This window comes from Gigantopelta aegis, chromosome 15, assembly GCF_016097555.1.
Source record: "Gigantopelta aegis isolate Gae_Host chromosome 15, Gae_host_genome, whole genome shotgun sequence".
Lineage (NCBI taxonomy): Eukaryota > Metazoa > Mollusca > Gastropoda > Neomphalida > Peltospiridae > Gigantopelta > Gigantopelta aegis.
Window position 1 is genome coordinate 36,329,437 of NC_054713.1, and position 7,105 is coordinate 36,336,541.

Sequence of the window (7,105 nt, forward strand, 5' to 3'; positions counted from 1 at the left end):
ACTGTTAGCTGTTAGTGGTTAGTGAGAGAGAAGAGGGTGTAGTGGTCTTGCACCTTCCCACTGAGTCGTTAAATCTCGTTCTGGGTGGGAGCCGGTACCGAGCTGAGAACCCTGTACCTTCCAGTCTTATGTCTGATGGGTTAACCACGATGCCACTGAGGCTGGCGCACCCAACTTTTCATCCCACAGTTGAGGGTACCAGTCCTGCTATTGATGATAAACATGAGCCTGTTTGTTGTGATAAAATGCGGTTTTATCAGGCCAATAAATTCATGTAATTTAATTTGATCGACCATTTTGCCTCAAACATGAGGAGTTCTACTACAAATAGCGTGACAATTTTTGTGTGGAACTAGGGTAATCATAGACACTTCCCATGTATGTCTGAAATGAGCAGCTTAACCCCCAGTATTTTTCTGATTTTCTTTTAACACTGAAAGTTGGCAGTATTTATATCCATCCTGTATATGTCGTTTGATATGCTGCATGTAGTAGTGTTGGCCACACATGTTAATATTGTCATCTATGGGATTTTATTTGGTGGTATACACCCTACACACTCATAAAAAGACTGTTGTAAGAATTTTCGATTAAGAAAAATCTATTTAACAGCTAAAATTACATTATCAGTTTATGTATATCAGTGTCTGTATATTCAATGTGTTTCTTGTCACTGTAATGTTTGTAAATAGCCCAAACTGGACATGGTCTTCTGGTAATTTTATACAGATGAAATAAATATATATTATTAAATAAAGTGAAGTTTGACCCAGTACAAAGACTAGGATGATCAGTAACACGTTTAATGTTCAGGCACCGGCATATTTTGCAGCAAAATTTATTTAATAATATGTAGTTATAGTCATTAACATGTCTCTTTTAGTCGGTAATATCTTTTTTTTTCTTTTTTCTTATCCCTCTGCCCCCTTTCCTTTTTCTCCTTTCAATTCCATCTCATTTCTTCCCGATCTGGCAACTCCTCCTAACTTTAAACTTCTTTCGCTGTCCACCTCCACATCCCAGTCCTTGTCTCTCCAACTGCAACAGGTGCATGTCTCTTGTGGCTATCCGTGCCACACACCTGTCATTCACCATCAGCTTTTAGCTGTGGGCTTAGTCTGACCACTTAGGAGAGTTGGCAATATCTTAACAATAGCAACAAACTCGGGAACAGTCCCTTTAAGAGAACTTATCACAGAAAGTTAATTCACGGCATTATTCAGGGTTCTTCCAGTAAGTTTATGAATGATGTATGAAACTGACTTGACTTAAAATTTTTGTAACCTATCGTTGGAGTGGCAGTCCTCCTACAGGCAGAGTAGAAAGGATGTGTTGATCTGGGAATAGTCCTTACAAGCTAGATTGGAAGGATGTATCATTCTGGAAAGAGAGAGAGTGCTACAAGCAAAATAGGATATAACATTCTGGGAAGAGAGTGCTACAGGCAAAATAGGATATAACATGCTGGAAAGAGAGTGCTACAGACAAAATAGGATATAACAATCTGGAAAGAGAGAATGCTACAGGAAAAATAGGATATAACATTCTGGGAAGAGAGTGCTACAGGAAAAATAGGATATGACATTCTAGGAAGTGAGAATCCTACAAGCAAAATTGGATATAACTTCCTTTTGACTGCCGTGTGCAGAGATACGATTTTAAAAATGATCTGCGATTTTTATTTTTGTTTTTTGTTCGCATTTATTACACTCACCTGTTATTATTAGTGGTGTTTCAACAGCATAATCAGCAGAAATAGTGCTGGTCAGAACTTTTATGATTAAAGTAACTGTTGTGCCTGACCTGTGCAAGCAACAATATGTTCTGGGCATATAAACTATTACAACTGCAATATTATATGTGAGAATACGGATAGACTGCGATTAGTGTTATAATCTGTCAGTTTTAAAATTTTCAAAGACGAGAGGATCATTGAGTGTTTTTTTTCCTAGTTTCTTTACTTTGATCAGGGGTGTGTGTGGGGAATGTGCAGTGTGTGTGTGTGTGTGTGTGTGTGTGTGTGTGTGTGTGTGTGTGTCTGTGTGTATGTCTGTGTGTGTATCAGTAATTAGATATAACGATTATCTTTTAGAAACCAGATTTTATTAGTCCAATACTAAATGTTGTAGCCATTTTAGTGGTACTGTTGGTATAAAGTGCACTTTCCCTACTACTAGCTCAGTTGGTAGAACGCTGGATTCTCTTTCTGAGAGTCCGTGGTTCAAATGCCATCAGTGGAGGTTGATATATCAGTTACATTTTGATCCGGGTGAGTTCTTAAGACAAGAATATAACAATTATAACCCCAGTCAGGACCCGTAACAGTTCAACTGCCCGTGGCCTACAGCTTCACTTTGGGGGGAGGCGGGAGTAGGGGGGGGGGGGGGGGGGGTGCTGAAGGTGATGGTCATGTGTAGTACTAGTATTGGTATAAAGTTCTCCTAGTGGCGGGGATTTTCCTATTAGCTCAGTGCTGTGGAACATATTTCCAGACGCCCCCGCATGCTATAGTATAGAATAAAATAGATATTTAACGACACCCCAAAAGCTATAGCACTGACAATTAAAGCCCCGGTCACACTGTCAAGGATCAGGACGCTGGGTTAGCCACGGATACGATCCGGCATCATTCGTGACAATCCGTTGTCGACTAACCCCTATCCTTAATATCCTTGGTTTATCCGTCAAAAACCGTAGTTAAACCATGGTGCATCCACTATCCGGGGTCATCCGTGAGGTTTTCATCCGTCATGGATCCGGCCAGACGATCCTTGACAGTGTGACCGAGGCTCAAGTGTTCGCAGAAAATAAAAAATAAAAATAAATGTTGAACTTATTATTAGATGTTTCATACTAATACTATTAACTTAAGCCCACGAGAAATGAACCCAATGGGTTTTTTTATTATTTTTTTTTTTTTTTATTTTTTATTTTTTTTTACCGTATTTAAGCCCATGGGTTTAAATTCGGATAATATTTTTCAACAGGAATTTTCCATAGGTTACAAAAAATGATATTTTATTTACTATAAAAAAATAGACAAATCTTTGTAACGACAAATGTTAAATATACTAGAATTAAAGATGCATTAGAATAGTTGCAAATGCCATTTTCGTTATCTTTACATTTAACCGTGATTATATAAGACCGGTGTCGGTGGCGTCGTGGCAGGCCATCGGTATACAGGCTGGTAGGTACTGGGTTCGGATCCCAGTCGAGGCATGGGATTTTTAATCCAGATACCGACTCCAAACCCTGAGTGAGTGCTCCGCAAGGCTCAATGGGTAGGTGTAAACCACTTGCACCGACCAGTGATCCATAACTGGTTCAACAAAGGCCATGGTTTGTGCTATCCTGCCTGTGGGAAGCGCAAATAAAAGATCCCTTGCTGCTAATCGGAAGAGTAGCCCATGTAGTGGCGACAGCGGGTTTCCTCTCAAAATCTGTGTGGTCCGTAACCATATGTCTGACGCCATATAACCGTAAATAAAATGTGTTGAGTGCGTCGTTAAATAAAACATTTCTTTCTTTGATTATATAACTTTCGGCAATTTACCTTTATTTTTAAAATGCCAGCAAGCAAAATAGTTCCGGCTTTATTGCAGTGACGATAACACTTCCTACAGTGACGATAACACTTCCTACAGTGGAAATAACACTTCCTACAGTGACGATAATATCAATAGTAATGAGAATCCATAGAATCGTTTTGCAGTCCAATGATAAGGAAAATCACTATTACTATTAAATTACTATTGATGGCATCCTATTGTCATCAACGTGATGTCATGCCTCTCAGAAAATGGACATCTTCTAGCGATTCGTATGCTTAAAGTTGGAATGGCACAAAACATTGTTGTTTGACGTTGTGGTGTTCATCAGAACACATAGGCGTACGAGTTCCGATTTTGGTAAAGGGGGGGGGGGGGGGGGGGGACAGGCATTACTACCAGGTATATATTTTAGAGTGGAATAGTGGAATTTTCACTCTAAATTGTGTTATCGTCACTGAGTGACTGATAACACTTATTTCACTGATATTTTAAGATATTTCACAAAATGTTATATAATATATATATATATATATATATATATATATAAATAAAAGGATTGGGACAAGTTATCCAACTTAGAGGCTCTCTCCTAATTACAAACATTAAATTGTACAATAATGGCGACTGCAATTTTCAATAAATCAATCACTCAATCAATGAAAGTGAACGTTTGTGAAAAACGATTGAATAACATGAAAGGACAGAAAAGACAAGAAATAGAAGTAATCGATGGTTTAACAGTATTCGTTATTGATATTTTATCTTCTCAGACAGCCCAGCGGGTAAGTAATAACAACAAATAAACATCTTACAATGCAGCAAACTCAGGAATGTCCCTTTAATGTATTTGTGAACATGCTCAAATATTTGTTTATTGCATTATTAAACGTGTCTCGATCTGAAAATTGATTGATGTCACGGTCTACTCCCCCCCCCCCCCCCCCCCCCCCACACACACACACACATACATATTATGCAATAATATTCCACGGCTCCTTTCTCCATCTAAAGGTGACCAGGCGCTTTTGTGACATCGGGACAGTGATAAAAAGGTCTCAATAAACAAATACTCTCCTGTAGCTCAGTACTAATTTTTACTCGACCGGCCTCGGTGGCGCAGTGGTTAAGCCATCGGACAACAAGCTGGTAGGTACAGGGTTCACAGCCCGGTACCGGCTCCAGCCCAGAGCGAGTTCTTAAGGGCTCAATGGGTAGATGTAAGGTCACTACACCCTCTTCTTTCTCACTAACTACTAACCAACTAACAACTAACCCACTGTCCTAGACAGACAGCCCAGATAGCGGAGGTGTGTGCTCAGGACAGCGTGCTTGAACCTTAATTGGATATAAGCACGAAAATAAGTTAAAATGAAATGAACTAATTTTCACCCACTAGACACGTCTTACTCGTATTTATTTAGGCTACATATCTGTATAACAAGCTTACTTAAACATCTGGTTTATTTAAGAATTCTATATATCAGATATAACTATGAACTATTGTTCATAGTTAAATTATAAAGGATATGGAGTCTATCACGGGGAATCACTACAAAGAAATATATCTTGAATTATGTCAATAATAATAATAATAATAATAATATTAATAATTTTCACCCTACGTCTAAGGCCGAATCTACTATCAACAGGTTAAACGTTTGTTTTGTTTAACGACACCACTAAAGCACATTGGTTTATTAACAATCGGCTATTAGGATGTCAAACATTTGATATTATAGTCTTGGAGAGGAAACCCGCTACATTTTTCCATTAGTAGCATGGGATCTTTTATATGCAGCATCCCACAGACAGGATACCACATACCACAGCCTTTGATATACCAGTTGTGGTGCCATGAATGGATCGATCCCAGACAAACGTCCCGCCCGCTGTATCATTAAAGTGACGGAGCCTAGTTTTTAAACACTATGACATATTTTTCACTATTAAAGCCGTTTTTGATCATTTAAATTCGGAATACTTACGTTTTCTTATTTAGAATATTCATTTCCATACACCTGACATGGTTCTGGTCGCCAGGGTTTTGTAATATGTATTTTCATAATTCTAAAAACACACGTTCTTCTGTAAGAAGTAATGATTATTGAGAAAAGCTCAAGTTAGGTTTAGACGATATTTCCCTTTTTTAAACATCACAGACTTTAGCTTCTCTCTGTTATAACCTTATCTAAATGTGTTGTAGGTTTGTAGTGCAGCTATCAAATCCCCCCCCCCCCCCCAAAAAAAAAAAAAAAAAGAACAAGACGTTAAAGTTAGTTTTCCAGACCTAGATAAACGTCATACGTATGAGGAGTGTTACGCGGGGCATGTTTCAAATGTCCGTCTAGCTCTCTTACAGTCCGTGTAGGCCTACTCGAGCTACTCGCGTTAAGAAACCTTAAACTCTTTAATAAGTGTCTCTTCCTCCGACACATGAACCATGCCCCTAGTTCAGGTAGCAAACATTTCGCTAACGTTCGCGAACTATTTGATTGGTTCCCGCCGTAACCATTTGGTTTATCGTGAAGTGCATAAACAAGTCTTACGGACGGTTTTTTGCTCGGTCTGGCTGAACTCGTCCCTGTTTTCACGTGATTGGTTCCCGACGAAACCATATAGTTTACCGTGAACCCTATAAAACGGTCAAGCAGACTTTTTTCTACTCGGTCTGTCTGAACTCAAATCGCTAACGTTCGCGAACTATTTTATTGGTTCCCGACGTGGTCATTTGGTTTAATGTGAAGCGCATAAACCAGTCTAGCGGAAGTTTTTCTGCTCAGTCTGGCTGAACTCGGGGCCCAAATTCAGCCAGCAACGTTTCGCTAACGTTCGCGAACTATATTCGATTGGTTCCCGACTTGCGGATGTTTTTCTACTAGGTCTGGCTGAACGCAGACAGAATAACCACTACGGGAACCAATCAAATAGTTATCGAACGTTAGCGAAACGTTCACTGACTGAACTTAGAGATATTGTCATGTGACGAAGGTTGTCATGAAATGATAAATATTATTGCAGTCCGTTGCCGTGCGAACTAGTACTCTTTATCTTTATTATAGTACGGTATATATTCTTTTATTTTTTTCAATTTCTTAATTTCTTACTACAGAAAATCCCGACAATAGAACCTTTTTAACTAAAATTACATATTAATAATTATTTTTCCAATTTAGAATATCAGTGTCTGTAGGTTAATTGTGTTTTTAATCTTCCGAACATTTGAAATCGTTACGCTCAATAATCACTGGCGTAGGAAGCGAGGGGGTGGAAAGGGTTGCAAGGGGGCATTAGCCTCCACTTTGTAGCAGCAGTGATGGTTTATATAGAAGATAATAAACGAGTTTCCAGTTATTATCAAATTTATGTCCCGAGTAAAATAATGTTCAGTTGTCACGAACTTTAAATAGCGAGTGACAAATGAAAATTATTTCACAAGGAACATAAATTTGATAATATCTGGTACGGAGTTTGTTAATTCTATTTATTACCTGAGCTATTTTTTCTTTAAAAGCGTTTATTTTTTACGCACACGTACATGTATAGGAACGATA